At 33.7% G+C, this 25,090-nt stretch overlaps 1 protein-coding gene across 37 annotated transcripts in view; it reads left to right on the top strand.

The window, feature by feature from the left end:
- LOC106881718 (forkhead box protein P4) overlaps positions 1-25,090 on the top strand; it is a 543,812-nt gene that overhangs the window by 56,232 nt on the left and 462,490 nt on the right. For all 37 annotated transcript variants that reach the window (XM_089350188.1, XM_089350182.1, XM_089350175.1 and 34 more), the window contains exon 2: positions 17,564-17,650. The gene's annotated coding sequence lies outside the window, so the exon portion shown is untranslated. The remainder of the gene's footprint in view (positions 1-17,563; positions 17,651-25,090) is intronic.

The raw sequence follows: 25,090 nt of genomic DNA, 5'->3' as shown, positions 1-25,090 counted from the left end.
ACAAAATTGTATGTCTAGTTGTATCAATTCAAGAAAATATATAGCAATGAAAGATTCTATATGCATTGTCTTGATCTAAAATCTCTTTGATGAAGAGACCGGCATTTCTTCATTTTTGTCGTTAAACATTAATCTTAGATATTTTGTAGAATTCACAATGCTCAATTTTACTCGAGTTAAAATGGATTAGATATAGATGCTGAATCATGTCCCTTGTTTATTTGCTATATCAGCAAGTATTCAAATGACAATTCATAATGCTTGTTTGCCAAATTACAAGAAAAAAAAAAGACAAAAAGTGTGCAAACTAATGAAAGAATTTTAAGATAAGTTGGTTAACGCCTATTGTTATTGCTTTTTTTTATAAATATGATAAGCAAAGTACTTTGTTTCGAACAAGCAGACTATGAACTTAATTTTTTGTATTCAAAGTGCCTTATTATTATTATTATTATTATTATTATTATTATTATTATTATTATTATTATTATTATTATTATTAACTAAATTAAACATACACAAGGTGTGTGTGTTGTTAATTCGTGGGTTGGCTGCACTTTTTAGGTGTAGGAGACCATATTCTGAATGTGCCAGGTGTTAAAAACACCTGAAAGTAAGTCATAGGCAAATGAGACAACTCACATCTGGATGCCCTTCCAAATGCCAACCACTTTACAGTGTGGACTGGGTGCTTCATTGATAGGGCCACCAAGTACTTGCAAGACAAAAAAAAAGGCTCTTGAGAGGGGAGGGGACATTGGAGGAGGTGATCTTGTGTCAGATGATGAAAGGTTATAGAGAGACAGAAACAGGTATCTTGCTGCAGAGGAGGTACAAGATTACCCAGCTGGAGAGAGAGAGAGAGTTTGAGAGATCAGGAATGAAGACAGAAACCGTTGCGCTGCCACAAAGGAAATAAATGGTTAGCCAACCTGAGGGAAGGAGAAAAAATGAGAGAGTGTGGGAGACAGCAGGATAGAGATGGTGGCAAAGTGCTGGGTATACACAACGATACAGCGAGACGGGGCATGGGTGGTACATGCAGGATGGATGCTAGCAGAGAGCAATGATACACTGGCAAAGGGCCAAGAGGACAAGATTGGGGAGTGGGAGGTAGGCTTAGTGCATGAAGTGGAAATGTGAGGAAGAGAAGAGATGTAGTTTGGTCTGTTGTGGTAGAGTGTGTGAGAAGTTTCCTTGTTAAGTGTGAGTGGGACACACAGCACTTCTAGAACTCAATTTCACTTACGTAGACAGGTCTTCTCAAGAACTTCATATCACCAGACATCTCAGTCCATTGTCATTTCTTCTGTGAGGTCCAAGGATTGATTAAATAAGCACCAGTCAAGCATTGCTAGCCTTGTACCAAAAATTCAAACCATTATTATTATCATTATTATAGGTCGTGAGCTGGCAGAATTGTTAGCATGCCAGACAAACTGATTAGCAGTATTTCATTTGTCTTTACACTCTGAGTTCAAATTCCACCAACCTTGACTTTCCCTTTCATCCTTTTGGGGGTCAATAAAGTAAGTACCAGTTAAGCACTGAGGTCAATATAACTGACTAGCAACATTCCCCCAAAATCTCAAGCCTATTGTGTCTATTGTAGAAAGAACTATTGTTACCACCACCACCACCACCACCACCACTGCAACTACAGCAAAAAGATGGCAAAAATTATTATGGTGGAAATAAATAAGGCAAATTTTCTTCCAGTAAAAATGTTTACAACAAAAGAACCTGCTGTGAAAGTTAACAGCCACTTTTTTATTTAGGGAAAAAAAAAAAAGGAAAATTTAACAACTGGTTCACACAGACCAACCACAGTTCAGCCCTGCTTGTACAACAACTGCAATACAATGATGATGGTGCATTACTAGAATGGAAATTACTTTGTCGTGTGGGAGAGACGACAGGGTTCACTGGTAGGAATAATCATGATAAAGAATGAATACAAGTTAAAATATAGCCTTAAGATTTGAGGTACAATGGTTGCAGAAGATACAGCACAGGGGAAAAAACTACCTGATGCATTGCTTCTGTTATACTAAATAAACTTTTTGATAGTAATGCGAGTGTCTTATTTTAACAGACTTATGAGTTGGCTGGAGAAAAAAGTTCTTTATAGTTTATGCTCCTCCTACATTGCCTTCACAATTCTTTTGTTCTTTTATTCTTTTATTTGTTTCAGTCATTTGACTGTGGCCATGCTGGAGCACTGCCTTTTAGTCAAACAAATCGACGCTCAGGACTTATTCTTTGTAAGCTTAGTACTTAATCTATCAGTTTCTTTTGCTGAACCACTAAGTTACGGGGATGTAAACACACCAACATCGGTTGTCAAGCAATGGTGGTGGTGGCGGTTGGGGGGGGGGCAAACACAGACACACAAACACACACACACACATATATATGTGATGGACTTCTTTCAGTTTCCATCTACCAAATCCACTCACAGGGCTTGGTTGACCCAAGGCTATAGTAGAATACACATGCCCAAAGTACTATGCAGTGAGACTGAACCCAGAACCATGTGGTTGGTAAGCAAGCTCCACTTCTGCACCTACATATTGAATACATATTGGTTATATGTATTTGATTATTTAACCTGACAAAAATATTTTACCTGTTTTGTGTTTGAACCAGCCTGATTGGGTCTTTCACACCTACCTTACAATGTCATTCTAAAAAATATTACCATCACATCATCAAAATCTCAAAGGTACAAGATAATGCCTAATTAATTCAAAACAATGTCAGTAAATAAGAATTATAATATAATTTGATTTGAATGCTAAAGGGTTAAACATGTCAATTAATATTGAATACTTGGCAATATGATTTTATGATATAAAGTACAATAAAGTACAAATGACAACATCAGTTTCTGCCCTTCTCAAGACACAAGAGGAGTACATTATTTACATTTCACAGATATTTGTCCTCATCTTGTTTGTTGTTAACACGTTTTGGATGATATACCCTCCAGACTTCATCAGGTGTCTTGGGGAAATTTCAAACTTGGGTTCTCATTCCAAAGGTGTTTTTCGATGTTGTTGCTGTTGTTGTTGTTATTATTATTATTATTATTCAGGTCACTGCCTGGAATTGAACTTGGAATCTTGGGGTTAGTAGCCCGCGCTCTTAACCACTACGTCATATGCCCATGTACATGGGTAGTTAGGCCCCATGTACACAGTCACCCTCCGCTTGACCTCGTATTGCTTTACTTCAGCCTTCCCAAAGCCACTCTCACCCTTTAACTTTCGGTGATCCAGAATTACTGAACTGCTCTTATTGTAGAGTATACAATTAATCAGTGTGTTTTATTATGAGAACTGTACAAAATATGCATGCATAATTATAAGAAATAAACAAGTAACTTTTTTATTTATAGGAACTTCACAAAGGACAGCCATTAATAATTATTTCTATTGGCAGACAATGAACATAGGAAAAAGTAGAAACTGAGAAGTAGTTTATCTACTGTACCCATTTTTACAACCTCATTTCTGTTACTACTTATGCAAGGTACCACAGGATACTAGCCCTGAAACCATGTATGTGTCAGGTGGACTTCTCAACCTTATCATTACTAATTTCCTTGAGGTTATTGCTGGAAGAGAAGAATGGTTTTCTTCAACATACCTAATTTAGGTATAATTTAACAAGCCTATTTAATATTTAGTTTTATAGACTGTTTTGTTAAAGAAATTAGCATTTTACTATCTTATATTTTTGTAAAATGTTCAGCGAGGAAAAGATTATTAAAATTCCATTAAAATCTCTTTCTAGAATTTCAAAAGTTAAGATTCTAATGATGCAGGTTGTGTATACTGGTTTTGAATATTATTTTTTTTTTCTCCAGTTCAAGCCATTTCCTTTCATAATGGTCTTCTGAAGACATGGATATCATACAAACTTATTATCCCTTCACTATCAAGTTTAACCTTGTGTCTTTATCAGCAGACACTATTACTTACTTACAAAGGATTTAGCCTCTAAATTATACAGTTGTTAATTTTCATTGATTTGCAAAATAATTTCTACATTATCATAGCTGAAATGACTTGACACCATCATCATCATCATTTAGTGTCTGTTTTCCATGCTGGCATGGGTTAGATGGTTTGACTGGAACTGGTAAGCTGGAGAACTGCTTGAGGCTCCAGTCTGTTTTGGTTTGGTCACTATGACTGGACACCTTTCCTAATGCCAACCACTCCATACTGTACTGGACGTCTAGCATGTGTCACTGGCACGGCTGCTTTTCACACATCATCAGCACGAGTGCCTTTACGTGTCACCAGCATGGGTGCCTCACACATCACTAGCATGTTACATATGTCACTGGCAGTGGCCACAACTACAATTCCACTAAATTTGATGTGTCTTCTGAAGCACAACAAATTGCCAAAAGTTTCTGTCACTTGTCATCACCTCCAGCAGGAATGCTTATATGCTCTCAGGAGCAATTTCTATGAAAATGAGGAAACCTTAAACATATAATCATCTAATGTACAATAAATAGTAAAGCTATTTAGAAAAATAAAATAGCTGGCAAGGGTTCTTGGCAACCACTGTTGCCACTTTATATATTAATATAACCTCTTGATAAACAATAAGAAAAAAATAAAATGTGTGTCTGTGTTCTCATACATTTCACTTCACTGCTGTCTTTTTTGATCTTTGTGTTAATATCGTGTGTGTAAATATAATTAAAAGAATTCATCATTCAGTTCAAATTACTGAATACATTTATTTATTTCAACTGAGAATAGAAAATGTGTGTGTGTGTGTGTGTGTGTGTGTACATATATATAAAATCATGTGATCATATGATTGACCAGACTATCAGATGTTGTTATACATTGCTGGTCACAATGCGCTTTGCATTGTTTTAGCTTTTGAATGATGCCTCCCCTCTGGCTGGCTAGGTGAGCAGGCCAGCATTCCTCCGATCAGAAAGCTATCTCACCACAGGGTGGACCCATTTACAGCTGAGTGGCCTGAAACAACTTGAAATGAAGCATTTTGCTCAAAAACACAACTTGTCACTCAGTCCAGGAATTGAACCCATGATCTAGCAATCACAAGTGCACCACCCTAACCACTAGGCCACTTGTCTTCACACACACACACACAGGTATATATTATATTTACATTGTAACTTAAGTTTTCTTTTCTCATTTTCCTTAAACATGTTAGAATTAGTTATTATATGATTATATTCAGTTGAAAATGGTTTTAGTCAAGTTTGCTTCTCATATCTGAGGAAAACTGACTAGTATTATCTCTGCTTCTGTCATCTGCTATCAATAACTGTTTTATTGCTGGGAAACTTTCACTTAACCATTACTTCTAATTGCAATAAAAGTTTTTCTTTCCCCACAGTGGCAGGTAGATTTTTTTGATGCTTCTATTAGAACTGTGATACTGCATGATAGAAAGATGTGGGCCTTGAATGTAGAAAGCTTATGAAGCCATCATGCTCAATGGATGTGTAAATGTGAGTGTGTTTGAATGCCAGAGTACAAAAGTGAGTCCAGAGACAAAGATTAGGAAAAAGAAGCTACACTGGTATGGGCATGTGATGTGTACAGAGGATGGATATTTGTATAAGAAAGTGCCAAGTAATTGGCATTCTAAGCTATTGGAAACAGTAGAAGTAGAAAGCTAAGGAGACTTGGGATGAAATGGTGAAGGCCATACTAAAGATGCTGTTTCTCATGAAACTGAAGATACAGGAAATGATGAAAGATCCACCCAACCCATAGTAAAACATACCTTGATATGATGGTGGCATTTAGAAGCTGTAATATACTTTCTCTAACCTACCAAGCTTACTTTTGCTGCTACCTCACTTGCATCTTCCATCTCACATGCCAATTGCTCATCCCTTTTTCACTCCCATATTTCTTTATCACTCATAATCTGTCATCTCTCCATCATCCTCTTCACACTGACCTCCTGGCCTTTTACTAGTTTCACATACAACTGACTACCTAGGCTCACTCATCCCATCCACCCACCCACCAAATATATTCTGGCCTCATTTGTTATACTACCAGCCAGAACTCTCCTTCCACTCCCTAAATGTCTTTTTTTTTTTTCATTGTATTCCTGTCCCATACACTCTTCCACTCATTCTGGTTACCTTTCTCTCTCTCTCTGTCTCTTTAGTTCTCCTGAATAAATCCACTCACCCTAGGTTTTTGTGAATTCTCTTTACACTTACACTTGTATTTCTCTCCCCACCCCTTCTACTGTGCTGGTGGTATGTTGGAACTCACCATGCTCACTCTGCAAATGAATGGTGAGCAGTGCTACCTCTTTAATGTTGGTGCCATGAAAATGCACCAAATGCACAGTATCAAGTGATTGGAAAATGAGCAGAAAATGTGTAGGATTGCAAGGTCCCTTTTAATCTAGTCTTGTCAGGGGCTCTTCAATTTCTTTAGTGCTACTGCCATGAAAAAAATGCACACAATACTCTCTGCAAAGTGTTTGCTGACGGGAAGGACATACAGCTGTAGAAACCAAGCCAAATGGGAGGTACAAGCCCCAGTCTTTAACAGCAGAAATAACTCAGGCTGTGGCATTTCATATCCAACTGCTGTCAGCATGAAAAGTGGACATAACATCACAATGACTCAAAACATTTACTGGGTTCAAGGCGAAAATGTGATCTTTGTTTCAAATTGAAATTTTAATATCTATTGTCAACTTATTCAATGGGGTTGTAAATTTGTAGTTGGCCAAAGTGCAGCATTTACTATTAGCTTATCCTCAATTACATTACTGCTTCAATTTTCTCCTACAATTCTAATTCACCCTTTATTAATCAATATTTCTGTGGACTTACTTCAGAAAATCTCATTAGATCTTAATTATTATCATTATATTTATTATTAGTAATGAATTTTAAGTATTAAGCAATAATTTTACAATGTAGACTTGTAATGATTGTCATTACCAATTCTGTGATTGGTCATACCTTAAACATTGTAAGTTGTCATATTTATAAATGTTGCTGTGTAGATTTGAAATAAAAATTTTATCTGTTTAAATAGCATTTACTCATATTGTTTGATGTAGTGCACATTTTCCCCACAACTCTTCTGTAGATCGATGTAATACATTTTTTGTGTCATTTAAAAAATTTGAAAATTTAATATTAGTCAGCTTCTTTAGTTACTTATTTTAGTTTGAATAATCTTTATATTGATTATTATCACTAGATTTTTAATCTATGATGGCTGAACCCTATTAAAAAACACTGTAAAGTTAAGTTTTCTGTCTATTAATTTTCTGTAATAGTAAATGTCCTTGGGAATGAGGTTTAACCCTTTCGTTACCAACCCAGCTGAAACCGGCTCTGGTTCTGAGTAAAAATGTCTTGTTTCCATAAGTTTTGAATTAAAATTTTCCACCAAACCTTAGTCACAATTTATGTTCCTAACACTAGCTGAATGATAACTAAGTTATTTTACTAAATTCTTTGTTATATTTAAAGTAATTGAAAGAAACACAGGGCATCTCAAAATAAATACAGTAACGAAAGGGTTAAGCTTTTGGAAAAACTATAAACCAGTTTTAATACAGAATGTTCAGAAAGAAAAGCTGTTGGGTGTACTGGGATCGTATGAAAGGGGAAAAAATGCACTTTTTAATTAGCTTTCTTACCAATTAACTCAATTTAATTTAAAGCTTTCACTCAAAATCAAGTGAATAGATTTAACAAGTCTTATATACTTTGAGAATATTAACATCTTAAGCTTCATAACCTAAATTTCATATTTGAAATATTTAATGGTAGATAATTGTCAAAACTGGAATTCCATTTCATGGTTTTACATCATTCTATATTTTTTTAAAATATTTTATTGGTGTGATGTTAACATAATAGAAAATGAGAGCAGTGGAAGACAGCTTGCATGATTTTGGTAGACGAGGATATTGTGTTCAACAGCAATAATTCAAAGGTGTGCATGATTAGAAAATGCTTTGACTATCCTTTAAGTAAAGCTGAATGAGAATACCAAACATTATTCTAGACACTTGCTTACTTCCTTCATTTCTCCTATAGCATTAAGTTTCATATTTTGTCTACATTGATTCAATGCTGACATAATTGTTAATTTTCTTTATTGTATATTGAATGCATGCAATTTTAGTTATTGTTTGAATACGCCTAAATGGTAGTTCATGCACATATGTTTGTGTTCTATGTATTGTGTGTGTGTGGGTGAATAAAAGCATACTAGTTTAACACACATGTGCAAGTGATTGCATTTCAAATTTCTTTTTAAATGCTAGCATTTTTGAAATCTAATGTCCATAGGGAGTACGTTTTACCTGCTATCAAAAATAATCAAGGAAAGAACATATTTTACAATGAATTTTAAAAATATCTTATTAAAAGGATCTCTTCTTTCTTTGTAGGAAATTTAATAGTCATTAATTGACTTTATCTGCATTATTAAATGTTACTTCACTGAATATAGCAAAGGCAAGAGATTTGGTGCAAATGATAGTGCACCAGATTAGATACTGCACCATACCTAGTTGAGTACTTCATCTTTCACAGTTTAATTTCTAAGCAGATTGATACAATGGATACTTGTTAAATACAGAAGTAAATTCTCAGCAGGTTTTATAGAATGAATACATATATGTGATTATAGAGTGATATTGAACACTATCAAACAACTCAGTATGTTTCAATTACAGAGTTGGAACAACTTGGTACAGGCAATAGAATGTCATACTAAATTTTTCACTTGACCATTTTTTATATTTTACATAGTAAGAAACGATAAAACTCTCTTTCTGTCAGGTGAATGGCCCTGCTCAATATGTCCCACCCACGGGAAGGCAAACCTTCCTAGCATGGAAGGCAGATGTTAAACGATGAGGATGACATGGTGCAGAGTTGGAAATTTATATAACCCCACATTAGTGGCCCAATCCAACTTTTCTACCTCAACCATAAAGGCTCTGCTTCATTTAACTAACTAGTTGTATAATACCCCTATACTGTCTCTTCACTGTAACTCTTCTATCACTCCTATAACCGTCTCTGTTTTACTTGACTTGTTACTTAAAAAGCACTTCCACCCAACCTGTACCTTCTCTCTAGTCACCCGTTCTGTTTGTTCTCTCTCAACCCTTACTCTAAGCCCCAAAATCTCAGTCTTTCCCACCTCCAGACATGGACTTGTAACTGACCACCAACTACTTCAATCTGACCAGACTGTCAGTGAGACCTGTACATGTCATAATCATAACACAGTCCCTTTCATGTACCAAGTTATTCTGATCATGACTAATGTCTTTCTCTCATTAGTCATTGTTAGAATTAAAACATGTTCAGGAGTAAAAACATTTTATTATCTTATAAGGTCAATAAAATAATTATCAACAACATAATTCAGTTGATTATGGCTCCTTATGTAGGAGTATAGAAGGATTTGCAGGTAGTTTTGTAGGCAGGAGATAGAAATATAGACACACAAGATGAGTAGTTAACACGAGGAGCAATGAAATCAATGAACTGTTCAGATGATTCATTAGGATGCAGAAGATAATTTTAGTTAGCTTGATGTCATTATCTGTGCTGGAGGTGGTTTGAGCAAGACTATAGTAGTAACTTGTAGAACATGTTCAGAGAGATGTAAGGATTTTTTTTTTTTCCTGTAAAAGAATTAGAGTATGGAATGTCTGCAAGAAGTGTAAATTGCATAGAGAGATTAGCAAGCAGTCTTAGAAAAATCAAAGTAGAATAAGAAGAAAAAAAGTGTGATTTGTTGTATGTGTAATGTTCACTTGCATGGAATTGGAGCATGAGGAATGGCTTGTGTGTTAAAGCTTTGGTTGCTTTACACAAGGGAAAACAGTTGAACTGGCATGGACAATAATTTGTGAGTGACAACAAGAAGCAGAATTCATTAAAAAAACTTAATTTAAATAAATAAATTGATAATAAAGTTATTATTTATCTGTTTGCTCTTTTAAAGAAGGTGGACTGTGGTTGTAATTTGTTAGAATCTTTCCATAAAGATATGACGGAAAGGTTAATAATGTAATAGTTTGTAGGTAATTTCTCCTTAGAAATAACCTCTCTCTGAAAGAGATTTTTGAGTGAGCATGAGTGGACAAGCTGCTTTTGCAGGTAGGTGGTGTTGATAAGCTATAAAAATGGTGAAACATTGATGTCCATCACTCCTAAATGGGATTGAGCGTAAGCTATCTCACCAGTCCATGGCTCTAAGTTGTCTCAACACCAGTGACACAAGAGTTATATACTCCGCTATGCCATTGCAGCCACCGGAAAATACACAAATCATATACATTATGTGTATTTAACATATACAGGGTGTCCACAAAGTCTGGGTACATGGGGATTAACACATACTTTAAGAAATTATTATTTTGTATATTTAATTGTTTATTTTATGATTTTATTTACTCCATGTAGCCAGACTTTGTGGACATCCTGTATATTTTTTTTTTTACTCTAGGCACAAGGCCCGAAATTTTAGGGGAGGGGGCCAATCGATTAAATCAACCCCAGTACAGAAGGATGAAAGGCAAAGTCGACCTTGGCGGAATTTGAACTCGGAACATTAAGATAGACAAAATACCACTAAGCATTTTGCCCGGTGTGCTAATGTGTCTGCCAGCTCACCACCTAATATAATAATATATAATGTGTGTGTGGTGATGATATGAACAAAACTTAAACCACTCACTTTTAATTAAAGTTCATTATATAAGAAAAGATACATCAATTTAACTATAGGTGATGTACTGTCAGTTTCACAACAGTATATAATAGCTATAAAAATGGCAGTACATCTCTTCAGTTAAATTATCTATATCTTCTTTTCTTATATACACACACACACATACATATGTGTGTGTGTGTGTGTGTGTGTGTGTGTGTGAATCTTCACCATTTCTCTAAATTTTTACACCAAATGAAGATATTTAATTATTTATAGTTAATAATAAATAATTATCAATATTAATTATCATTAATAATGCTTCTTTTGTTTGCAAAGTGTTGAGATGTCTGTCAATGTACATAAGTTATATTTTTCTGTCTCTGATTCTATCTGGATATTTAGATCTGGACAGATATTTACTGGAGTATCATGTGACAAGAGATGCAGTGTGGGTTTATATAATTTAGTTTCCAGTTTTGATGTGGATGAAGTCCCTGTATAATCATTTCAAATTGATATAGTTTCCTATCCTGTCAAGCCTACTCATATGATCTCTCTTTGTAATACTGAGCATCTCAAAATGTGTTTATTATTTATTTTGGTAGTTTTTTTGTTCCTTGGATTTTTTGTAGTTCAAAATTGGTTAAGTTATTTTTACCTTTAGTCAACAGATCTGCCGAACCATTGTTGGCTTTCAGATTAGCTCATTTTTTTCTCTGTCCTCTCTTGCAGGAAACTAATTAATTAAAACTTTCTCTCTCTCTTTTTAAATAGGTTTTTTTTATTTCCCATTCAGTTTTATCTTTTATTTAATATTTTCTGTTGGTTTGTTTTTATCTGTCTTTATCTTAAATGTATTTACCTTCTAGTTTGTCCTCTTGTTTCCGTTAATATGGAACAGAAAATGTAGATTTTGCTAATATAGCAAACAGTTTGCCTTTGTTAGCTTTGGAGAATTTTTATAGACTCCTTATGGTTATCCTGTAAGACTTGTATTTTTGTACCTTGTCCATTCTACTCTGCATGTGGTAGATATATTCTTTTTGTGCTTAGTTAAGTCAAGTATTAATGTCTAACTGGTTCAAATTATACTCTTAGGGAAGAGGAAAAATCATTAACTTTGTTAATTCTGATCAAGAAAGGTAAGGTAGATAACTTTGAAATCTAGATTGATGGATGCAGAATTTGAGTAATTTTTTGGGTTTTCTATCTTAAATCTAAAGTTCCCTACCTTCACTTTGGGTTTTTTTTTTTTTTGTAACTGTAGTTTATATTTGCAGTGGTTTATGTCATCTTTTTTTTTTTTCTGGCTTTGAGTCTGGTTTTTAATATTAGTCTGATTCTTCTGTAGTACTTTTTTCTGTATTTTTCACCTTCATTTTTGGGAGTTCTAGCCTATCAGTACACAAATAGGTGTTTCTCTTCTAATTTTCTGATTTCAGTGTTTAAATCTAATCTGATATTTTCAGTTTTGGTAAATTTACATTTTGAAAGTGTTGGGCTTCACAGAAGCCAATGTCCTTCAACATATTTCCCTCATAAAGTATTAGTTAATCTGTAGCTGAAAAGACCAGCTAACAATGTCCACATAGGACATTATGTCGTGTTTGAAAAGGAGACTCATCAAGCCGAATGAAATTGCAGTCATGGCAGATACTAGTGTCATGCAAATGGCACCCATGTCAGTGGTACATAAAAGCACCCATTACCCTTGGAGTGGTTGGTGTTAGGAAGGGCATCCAGCCATAGAAAACCATGCCAAATCAGACTGGAGTTTGGTGCAGCCTTTCAGCTTTCCAGCCCTGGTCAAACTGTTCAGTCCATGCCATCCTGGGCAACAGATGTTAAATGATGATGAAAGAGATGCTAGCATGTCTGTATGGTAAAGAAATTTGCATTAGCATCACTTGATTAGGGGTTTGGTCCTCCTATGTGGGCATTGTTAGCTGGTCTTTTCAGCCACAGCTACAGATTAACTAATACTTTATGAGGGAAATAGGTTGATGGACACTTAGAAAGACTGTCATTTGTTTGTTTACATCAATTTTTCCTTGCTAGCTTGGGTTAGACAAATATATTATCAAAGCATTGTTTTACAGTTGGATGATGCTCCTGATGCTAAACCTTTCTTGTTTCCAAGTGAGGAATCTTTTATACTACAAGCTTCAAAGATAAGGGGATGATGTCTTGATTAGAGAAATGCTAACAAAACACTGTGTGAATGCTGTACCTTTCGAAAATGCAAGCGACAAATTTAAGTAAGCACAGAAACACACGTGCAAGTTTGCATCCCTCCCCCTACATGCACATTTGCGCATGACATTTTGTTCTCTGTTTCTATTTTGCTAAATTCCCCAACAAGGCTTTTGATAGCCTGACTTGATAGTATAGGGCAGTTGCCCAAAGTGCTGCTGCCTAGGAGTGAATGTGAAACCATGTAGTTGGGAGGCAAACTCCTTAACCTCTCAAGTTATGCTTACACACACACACACACACACACACACATGCACGCACGCACGCACACACACACACACACACACACACACACACACATACACACACACATACACACACACACACACACACACACACACTCTCTCTCTCTCTCATATATTTGTGTGAGTGAGTTTGTATTTCTCATCTTCATACACGTGCGCTGTTTGTAAGCAAAAAAGCCCCACTGTTCTTATGACCAACATTGTTTGCTTGCAGATTGCTGCATAAGCATGTTCAGGCTTGTTGACTTAACTTGACGTATGTTGTTTGTAAACAATGTCATTTGTCTCTAGTTGTCCATATAACCATGTCCAAACGGTTTGATGCTTGATAAGACTAGGTAGATATAATTATCTTGCTTGGAAACAGGAACAACATTTGGCCATAGAAAACTTGGCCTTAGTGTAATCTTGTCTGACCCATGCAAGAATAGAAAATTAAACTTTAAACTAATAATGATGATGAAAGAATAAGTTTGGCACATTTCTCTACTACCTTACACATTTCGATGTCAATGCTGAATCCTTGTACAATATTTGGTAAGTTCTCCAGTTTGTACTTTTTTCCAAAATCATCCTTATAGATGAAACGGTTTAGTAGTTTGTTCATAACATTTGCAACCAGTGGTTGAGCAATCAGACAGAAGAAATATAATAGCAATTAGGAATTTTCCTCAAAGATTTCTCTTCATCTTACTGTGTTATTGCCCCATCCTTATTCTATACGATATAGCTGATATATTGTCTTAGTATCAGTACTCTCTCTAATATCTGGGAGTGTAATATGCTGTCACAGGAGTTTTGGTTATCAAACTATGCTTTGATTTTTGTTTCACTTTCTTGAGTCTCCAGTAGTTCTGCACAGCCATATATATATATTGTTTCAACACCTTTTCTGGTCTTTTCTTTTATGATAACTTTATCGTTCAGATGATCACCCAATCTGTTGATGACCAGAGATAACAGGACTTTATATGTTGTTGGTAAACAAGTTATTGGTCTGTATTTTTTAGGGTCCTTGCAGTTTTGGGCTAGTAATATTGTTTTGTCTTTATCCAAGCGTTGATTCTAGTCTTTGTAGTATTTCATCGAATGTTACTGATTTATGTGTATGACTTGAGAATTTTAACCAAGAGATTGGGGTCTTTATTAATCCTGGAAGCCTTCCAAACTAGTGGTCTTCATTGTATTGGTAAATTTCTCACTAATTATGCAGGGCCATGCTTGTGGTGTTATTGTATTTCTTTTTTATTTTCCATTTCCTTTCTTATCCATTGTGCATCTCCATTGTCATCTACACATTGCTTCCATATGCTCTTCCAATACAACTGTATATCTATTGTTGTTGGTTTATCTTCCATTGTGATGATCTTTTTTATTGATGTCTCAGTAGATTTGTTTAGCAATTGTTAACATGATTCTAATAGCAGATATGGTCATAGTTTACTTTATATTAGAGGCTGATGGAACTAATTGTAAAAGTTGAGCATGGCCTTAATTATATTTGAAATATTTAGTTCAATCACTTCAGTTCAGTGTTCAAATCTCAAGATTAATTTTAACTTTTTCCACTCTGAGCTAATAGAATAAATATCAGTAATAATATATTAGACTATTGAAATCGTCTTTGTCCCTTCTCTTGAAGAATTATCATGTGTCTATTTCCTTGCCTCACCCAGTATTCATAATCAATAAATGTAGACAATAATTGTTGGTTTTACCTCATGAATATTCTCCTTCCCATTCAGCTTCTACCTTATTCCTCGTATCAACCCAGGTTTACAATTGTTTACTCATTTTATTCTTTGTCTCATGTCAATATTTAATTTACCTGATAAACTATCTCCTTCCAGTATATTTCGTGTGTGTGTGTACTTAGTATTTCCAGATTAGATGAATACCATAGATTTATGATGAACCATGCTGAACCTTCAAAGAGAAGGACAACAGAGGAAACCATAGTGAGGTTTTAGCAAAGTTAAAGGAAAAAGGTAGACTAAGCTGATAGCAAAGGTAAGGCCATCTGCTGGGCCAAAGTGTAACTGCACTGGCAAGGCAGTCTTGTGGAGAGCTGCACAAGTAACATTGAGGAGACAAATTGATTAATGTTTTTTTAACTTAAATACTTGAGCATCTCTTCATTCCATCAATACTGTTTGGCATTGAAATTTATGTGCACTCTGACCTAATATTGTGTTGTTGATGATGAAGATGACCCAGCGTAATCTGTATATCGATTCTGATCTCTCTCTCTCACACACACACACGTGTGTGTGTGCATTTATATATTGTCTTGATTTCTCTTGATTTCATTTTAAAAAGTTCTTTCTCTTACATGCGTACATTTGCATATATACATTGTGTGTGTGTGTGTACAGAAAATTATTTAGATGCAATAGAAAGAGTTAATTTCAATGTTTAACTGGTTTTCTTCTTGTATCCCCTTCTGGTGAGCCTTTTACAGAATAGAACTTTTATTTATTAGAGGTATGTGTGTGTGTGTGTGTGTGTGTGTATACCTGTTTGGGTGTGAAACATCTAAGTTCGATGTCAGATCTGCATGGAGTAAATAAATTTGGAATAATTATAAAATAGGTAATCAGTTCAGTTGATTCCCAGATACAACTGTTTAAGAATGAACTTGTTTGATTGTTAAAGCTTTGTGACTAGGAATATTTGTTGTACCTTTGACAAGATATGAGCTGTTAACCTTTCAGCTGGTCATCCAATGCCGTATCCACTTCACCAGTGGATTGTCTTACTTGCACTGTTTGCAAAATTTTATTTTTGTTTGTCAGAAAATATTGTTTATAGATAAAATTTTCTTCATAAACTTCTAAATATACACAAAACTTTATACTGTATTATTACTGAAAAAATCTTTTGAACCTTATTGTTCTGCTTGATTGCATTTTGAAATATCTTCCTGTCTTTTTCTCAAATTATGATTGAGTCCCAGCACATATAGAATGAATTATAAAATCAACAACAAAATTGCAAAAGGAAAATATATTTCCAAAAACTATCAAAAGTCATAGAGAAAACTTTTTATCATATATATATTTTTAATTCTGATATATCAAAAAAAACAAAATAATAATATAATAGGTTTTAATTTTAGTTTCGTTTTTAGTACCTTAATTTTTTGTTTATATATTTTCATGCTGTATTTCACACCCAAACATGTACACACACACACACACACACAAACACACACACACACACACACATACTTACATATATATATATATATGTAAAATTATACTTGTATGATTTATCTGGAATGCTACTAGAAACAAGGAGTTATTGTGAATTATAAATATTTGAACAGCTCTAAACAATATCCTTGATAAAACAACACAGATTCATAATAAAATCTGAATTAATTTCTTTATTGTCTCATCTCTACCTTCATTGAATAGAAGTAATTCATATAACACACTTATTTTTGAACAGTTTTTTCACTTTTCATATACTTTCTTTTAAAATTCATTTTATTTTTTTTCCATTAATTTTTTTTGTGTGTATCTTAGCTTAATTTTTTTCTTTTTAAAATAGTTCTTTGGAAACCTAATTGCATGAGATGTAGATCATATGAGCAAGATAATTTCTAAGCATTTGTTTTTATAATCTTCAAAATATGGCAACTGTTGTAGCTAAAGGCTTTCACTGACTTAGAAAATACCATCAACAAAAAAAAAAATATTCTTTATGGACATACATACATACATACATACATACATACATACATACATAGATGTATGGGTAGAGTGGGAGAACAATATTTGAATTATCCATTAATTTCCTTGTTAAATATCAGTTAATTACAGAAAATAAATCACCTTGTGAAATAATTTATTAATATTTTTTACTTGATTTCTATTTGTATTGTCAGTGAAAAAAGCAACAAAACAATTGTGTATCTTTGATCAATATAGAATTTTCATTAAGTTGCATTGATATTTTCTTGTATTTCACTGAAACTTAAGTTCCTGTTTTTGATCTGATATATTTTTTGAAATCAATTTTGACCTAAGTTTGTATATATTTAATTTTTTTAAATTTTTGTTTCTATTTGTAGAAACTATTTTGTATATTAGAGAAATCTATATGTAAACAAATAATCTATTCAATAAAATTCATTTGTATTATGTTATTTAAAAAATAATTTAAACAATAAAAAAAAAGCTCTGTTTGTAAAACTTTTCTATTAAATTCATTTTGGTAAAAAGAGGGTGGGAGAATCTTTTCAAAGTTTGTTTTTCATGTGTTGTAGGTTTCTTCGGAATATCTTGTGCTGATGTGGTTTCTTTTCTTCTCTGATCACTCTTTCAGTATTTTATTGACTTGCTGCTGGTGTACTCACTGTTCTCACTGTCAAATGCACTGTAACATCCATGTTAGTTTGATACATGCTGTTGGGTAAGTAAATGTTATAATTTCTACTGTTTTAATGATTAAAACAATTCTGTTTCCATGAGCCACAGAAGATTTTAGCATTTCATGGTTGAAAAAAGAATTTCTTTTCGGATAAAATTTCCGTTTACAGCAGGTAACATTCCCTGAAGATTTGGTATTTATATTGCCTTTACCTAAATGAACTGAAGCATGCCATCATCACAAATAAACGAATGAATAAATACATAGAATTTGAACCCTTCATCCATTCATTTGAATTGTGACACTCTTCTTTGATTGGCCACTTCAGCCCTATGTTTTATTGATTAATGAAATGAACAAAGCTGGCAGTAACATTTTTACTCGTAAACTGTAATCAAGTATATTAGTTTGAAATTGAGAAGTTTGTGCCTATGGCTTTCTTCACAGCACCCTGCTTCCTATAAAATTGGTGAGATATTGGTAACAGAATATGGGGGATGAGAGAAGGAAAAGAAGTAGAAGTGGTACAAACATTATCTAGGTCCAGGGAGCTGAGGAGGACACTGTAGCAGTAGTAGTAGTAAAAAGAAAGTGTAGAGAGAGAAAACAGCATATCTGTGAACCAAGGGTTTAAGTGTGTTAGGGAGAATTCATGTTAATCAATGACTTTTTTTTTTATGTGTTTAAGATGGCTGTATGTGTATCAGCAACACCGTTTTATGTGCAGGAACAGCAGCACGATGTTGTATACCCACCTAGGCTTTGTAGAGCGTTATCAGTATTTGTTGAGGTCTGAAGGAAAAGACCAGTCTTGGGGATGCAGTTTGATACAGGATAATTTTTAACAAAACCGCAATGTTTCAAATTTTCTGGGGAAGAAAGAGAGAGAGAGAGAGAGAGAGAGAGAGAGCGACTGCACTTAGAATTGAGTTGATTGTTAGAAAGAGGCAAACCCATCCATCTCAGTTAAAAATGTAATCTTAAATGACATGAATTGATTTCTTAGAAAAGCACAAGACTAGAAACCTTATGGAATGGATCAGGCAATTCTGTCAACCCCTGTTCTTGACTGGTTCTTTATTTAAGGACCCCAGAATGATGAAAAAAAAAATATTAAGAGTTAATATATATATATATATATATATATATATATATATAATATATGTTTCATGGTATCCAACCATGTTGTAACTCTATTCTTCATATGATGCGGGGTTATGCCAGAAGAAACGTTTGATAGTCCCTGCTGTATGTGAATCAATTAAAACTAATCAATAGGGAATTAAAATGTTTTATACACTCCACTCCCCAAAATAATTTAGTATTTAATGCTTCTTTGAAATTCCCTAAATTTTACAAACTTGTAAAGTTTTGCAAGTTGAGTGTGGAGAGATGTGTATATGTGTGTGTGTCCTGTTGCATATAGGCATGTGTTGTGTTGGTTTGTGTTGAGTTTATGTCTGTGTGTGTTATTGTTTGTGTGTTGGCATTTGGGCAAGTTTTTGTTTGAATCTGAGTAGTTAATGATATTTCCTAGAGTTCTGTCTGTGTGTGCTTTGTTGCATGTGCACATGTATGGGTGATGTCTTTTTTTTTTATTATTAGTATTTTTTCATGTCAACATGCAGCTAATTTAAAAGTTTTACCTGAATTTTTAAAGCAAGTGATCCTTATACCAACCACTCAACCTCAATTCTGAAAACATAATTAGATTAATTAAATTTGTCTATTTACAAATTGCTGTGTTTATGGCATGCTTTGAACAAAGACATTTGTGTATGTGTGTGATTAAGCAGCATGAAATCAATTTTAACTGTATGTAATTTCACTAAATGGTAAAGATGGCACAAATAATATAGAATTAAATTCGAAAATTTTCAATGTTTAGATGGGGTTTCATAATTCTGAGTTCAAACTGTGAACTTTATATCATTCATTGTTACATTGATAACCACTTGTAAATATCCTGGTATTCACTCAATTGGCTACATCCTTTCTACTTAGAAAAACTATTGTACTTAAGACATGGTTACATTGTGTAGTGTGTGTGTGTGAGAGAGAAAGAGAGAGAGAGAGAGATCTCTTTTATAATTCATTAAAAGAGATTGATTGTAGTGCTGAACCTAAAAGCACCTGAATAAAGTAGGAGTTGCAGTGGAAGAATTAATGATCAGTTGTTATTGTTGTAGTAGGGTGATGGATTAATGTGCTGGGCAAAATGCCTGACTGTATTTACTTATGGCCTTCTACAGTCTAGGTTCATAAGTACCTGTTATATACTAGGGATTCTGAGTGTCACTCTTAGCTAAGCTGTTCTTGATTCAATATAATTTCTGACCTTGTATTTATGCTACAAATGCTTATTATAATTGTAAGTATCAATATCATTATCAACCATTATCCTAATAAACACTAGACATTGACGTTCGTAACAAACATTATTCCAACAAATATATAAGCTCCTGAGGAGGCTTCAAAATGCTCCCTTAATATGCTAAAAACAGCAACTAAATCACCCTGAAAAATCACATCTTCCATCTGTTGGATTTTTTTTTTTTTAGTTATATCTCATGTATGATTAATCTACTAAACATGCAAATAAAATCCAAACCATGCTACAATCATTTTATTGTGTTTCTATGAATCAGCTGATGATAAAAGTAAATGGATTTGCCTCAAGTTGTTTCATCAACCAAACTACCAACTTTATGAATTATAGTGTCACTGGCTGAGTATTTCACAGACACCTGTACTTTTAACCTTCACTAGAATCAGTGATGCAGTCTGTAATAAGGTTGGCCCCTTCAGTAGTTTCTGTCTCCATCAGTTTCAGTAGAGCAGGGACTATGCTAGCAAATAGACACTATCTCAGCATATGGCACAGTGGGATCAAACTCATGACCTCATGATTGCAAAGCACATTTGTTTATCATTTGGCCACCACACTTTAGTGATATGATGACTCTATAGAGTGAAGACTAACCCAACTGTAAAACCATTTACTCCACTAATAATATTGACATTCATAAAATTGCTAAGCAACAATTGTGTGATTAAACGGTTACTTTTATTTGTTTTAAAAATTATTATTTTAAAATGTTTTTAGAATATTTTGCTAGATTCTGTAGGTTTTTTTAAGCCTTGTGTTTGAATATCTTGAAACACTTAAGTCCATCTTCTTTACCATTACTGTGGCTAGAAGTTGTTGGTGCTGCCATTTTTTTTTTGTCATCTGTTTAACTCGTTTCTTTTTTTTAGTTTTTAAATATATCTGTTGTTTATATCATTTTTATTACCAAAATTATTGTTCATTAACCAGTTTTATTTTACATCTACCTTTCCATACTTACAGACTTACTTTTTATCTCTGTTAAATTAAATTGGCAGCTAATATTGCTTAATGAACAAATTATGTTAAAAAGGTATTTTTTAATAATAATTATGATGAGCTTATTGTAATATAGTGCTGAGGTGCATTACAACAGGTCTGAAAATGTTTTTTACCATTTTCTGACTGAGTGCTCAGAAAGCAGTTATAAGTCAAGTAAAGAAAGACAGAAAAGGTAGTCAAAATTACTTGTACAGAACAACAGATAAAGCAAAAAAGATAGGAAAGTTATACAGGACCCTGTCTTGTATAGGAACTTTGTCAGCATGATATTGCCTCAATTGTTTTTATTATAAATTGTTTTAATTCACATTTTAACATTACACCAGATTTCTGTACTTTCTGTTTCTATAAGTTACACAAATAACAATATGTGTTGTACCAGTGAACATAAAAGCGAAAGAATGAGTGTTTTTGAGAAATGATGCTCGTTAGGTTGCAGCAGTATTATTACATAGACCCCGGGAACAGAGGGTGAAGAAAATCACAACAGTCTATTGTAAAAGATAAATTTAGAGTAAAGTTAGTTATGTTTCAGAAGAATAGATAAAACTGTAGTCCACTATAATATGAAATTAGTTTAACCTATCTCCTGAAGGCATGGCAAACTAATGCTCTCTCTCTCTCTCTTGTTTCCCCATTCTTTATCAGCTATAGTTTCACAGTTTCTAGCAGAGAGCAGTGATGCCTCTTTTCTATAAATAGGTTGCAAGACAACATTGACTAAGTTGGGACTGATTACCAGTTTAGGTCCAGTTGAAAGAATTCAGTAACTACACACAATAAGAAAAGTGTTCCACAAGTACCTGTCATATATTTGGGTTGTTGCTTGAATGGTTATTTATCTTCTGAACAACTGACTCTCAGAATATCAACAACTTTGGTGTTCCCTGCTGGTATTGGTGTCAGTTGTGGCAGATTCATGTTTAGGACATATTGAAAAAGATAGATTTGATGTCAATGAAGAGGTTTTCATATTTTCTTTCAGCATTTTAACCTGCTTTGTTGTTTGATTAAATACTTGACATTTTTTACACTTTAATTACTATTTAATTAAATTCATTATATCAAATTGCTTTCTTTATGTTTCATTAGTTTGCACCAACTAAAATGTCACTTATAAGTCTCTTAATATTTGCCTTCTTCATACTTCAATCAATGAATTAATAACCCCTCCCCCACTTTTTTTTATGATTGTTTGTTAGAGAGTTCATTATAAGTCAAAATTGTTTTTACATTTAGCCATTAAAAAAAAATTCTGTCTTTTCAATTTGTTATATATTTAAGATTAATTTTTTGATATAATTTAATCCAGAATTTAAAATCTAGGTTTTAAAAAAAAAAAAAAATTTTATATTTATCTACAGAAACCATGTCCTTGATTATAACATTAGCATGTTACTTGTATAACTGTTAATATCCTAAAATAATTAAACAGAATCATAAACCTGCTGCTGCCACACATCTCCTTATCTTTATATTATTTATTTTCCTTTCTCTTTTTTTTTTTTTTACATTCAAAATTTCTTAAATGAATTCACATTGCTCACTTTCATTTCTTTCAAATTTATCTTTGGTATTCTATTCTTTCACCAGTTTTTTTAAGTACTTTGATTTAATTTCCTCTGATTTTTAATTAGCCTTGAGAAATCTTTTTAGTATGATTACAACCTTTTACGGAATATTTTTGATAGGTATGTTAGATGTTGTTTTTTCCTGACGTATTTCCAAATTTTAAGTTGGAATATGAGTGTTTGTGTTTGTAAGCCAGTCATTTGTAATAATTGAAGCCTTTTGTGAAGTTATCATAGCTTTGTGTTTACACTTATTTCTTTATCGTCATAGCCAGTTCTACTCTGTTGATTTCAGAGAAAGGAAATGAAACCCTTCTGTCACCATTCAGTGTTCAGCTTCAACACTCATTGCCAATATCCAAGCAGCTGTTTTGCTGCCAACTTCTATATAATGTCTTCTTTTTCAATCATTTGAAGATTTGATTATTTTGATTTATACAAAACATAAAATGCTGAACATTAGCAGAAAGATTCATACATACTTTAAAGAGACTAAGCCAATAGACCTCTTAGTTAGTTTCCAGCATTCAAAAAAAAAAAAAATTCCAGCACGAATATTTGTAAATGAAAAGTATTTCCAGGACATATTTGTTGTGGTTTGTAGGTAAAATTCTTGACTCCAATGTCATTACTAATAACAGTTAATGGTGAATTCAAGGTGTGGCAGGATTTTAGTGCTGATTGAGAATCAGTGATAGCATATTGTCTGTGGTGTGAAGTGGGTTAAAGATGGTTCAGGTTTCTTCTGCTACTACAGCTCCTAAGCGTACACTTGCTCTGTATAAGGACAAATACTGTAATAATATGACTATGAAGTAATGCGCTGCTAACAATATATATATATATATATATATATATATATATATATATATATGCATTCCAGTGCCACATTAAAAGCACCCAGCACACACTATAAAGTGGTTGGCATTAGGAATGGCATCCACCATAGAAACCAAGCCAAATCAGAGTGGAACCTGGTGCAGCTCTCCAGCCTTGCCAGCCCTGGTCAAACTGTCCAACCCATGCCAGCATGGAAAACATGTTAAAGGATGATTATTATTATTATTATTATTTATATGTATATATCATAATCATCGTCATCATTTTAACACCCAGTTTTTCATGCTTGCATGGATCAGGCAAAGCTTATTGGGGAAGATTTTCTCTAGCCAGATACTCTTCCTGTTGCCAAACCTCACCTGTTTCCAAGCGAGGTATTATTTCCCAATGAGCAGGCATGTTTTCACAGACTGTTAAGAATGAAACTACTTGTATGATAGTGACACAATCTGAATGAAAAGCAGTAACAGTTTCAGTAGGATCTGTTGTCGGATGTGAACCAACACTTATCAGTCTGTCCAGCTAGCTAATAAGCTGAGACTCTGATGTCACTGTCAGCTTTTTTCTTGAAAAAATTAATAATTATGTACACTACTAAAAAGTATTCCATAAGTGTTTAATTCAATGATTAATTGCTTTATATATAACTTTACACAAAAACAAACTCTACGTATGTGTGCATCATCATAATCATCCTTTAATGGCTGCTTTCCATGCTGGCATGGGTTGAATGGTTTGACTGAGGACTGGCAAACATGTACCTTACATAGTAGTGCTGCATGGATTCAAATATTTGAAAAATCTATTGTGACTTATCTAAATTCTACAGCCTCCTCATCATTTTCATTTTAATGTCTGTTTTCCATGCTGGCGTGGGTTTGTAAGGTTTGACAGGAGGTGGGAAGCTGGGGGACTGCTCCAGGTTCCAAGCATCTGTTTTGGTATGGTTTCTATGGCTGTATGCCCTTCCTAATGCCAACCACTCTGCAGAGTGTTTTGAGTGCTTTTTATGTGGTACCAGCCTGTATTTGTAATCCTCATAGGTTTGTTATTTCAATTCTAAATTCTCTTCAGAGAAACTAAATGCTCAAGTTTCAAATTCTGTCTTAAGAAGTTCATCACAATAGTTGTTTGGTGTAAATTTCGAAAAGGTTTTCTCACCACAAATCTATATTCTAGAGCCAGAATTGCATGAATTTAATTAAGTTGTCTCTTGTCAGTATCAGATACAGTGATCTAGACACAAAGTATGTTTTGGTTATGGAAAAGAATGGCAAAATTCAGTAATGATAAGCATAACAATACTACCATTCTTAGTTTACCATTGTGGTGTGTAGAATGAACTTGTTGAGCACAATTGATTTGAATGGGAATATAAAATCTCATTATATGCTTCATCATCGTCATCACCATCATCATCATCTTCGATGTTGTCATGACCATGGTCATCATCATCATCATCATCATCATCATCATACCACCTCTACCATCATCTTTGTTTTCATGACTTTGTCATCATCATCAACACCATCACCACAAGCACCATCATCGTCATTTATCTGTTTTTACTTGTATGTGTTAGATGGGTCTTGTCTAATACAGTTTCTCTGTCTTGTGGTTCAGCTGCCTGAGATTAGCTTTCATCGAGTTTTGCTATATCTTGCTTGGTCTTCTTCCTCA

The sequence above is a fragment of the Octopus bimaculoides genome, chromosome 4, assembly GCF_046866305.1.
Source record: "Octopus bimaculoides isolate indiv1 chromosome 4, ASM4686630v1, whole genome shotgun sequence".
NCBI lineage: Eukaryota > Metazoa > Mollusca > Cephalopoda > Octopoda > Octopodidae > Octopus > Octopus bimaculoides.
This window is presented reverse-complemented; position numbering and strand designations above follow the sequence as displayed.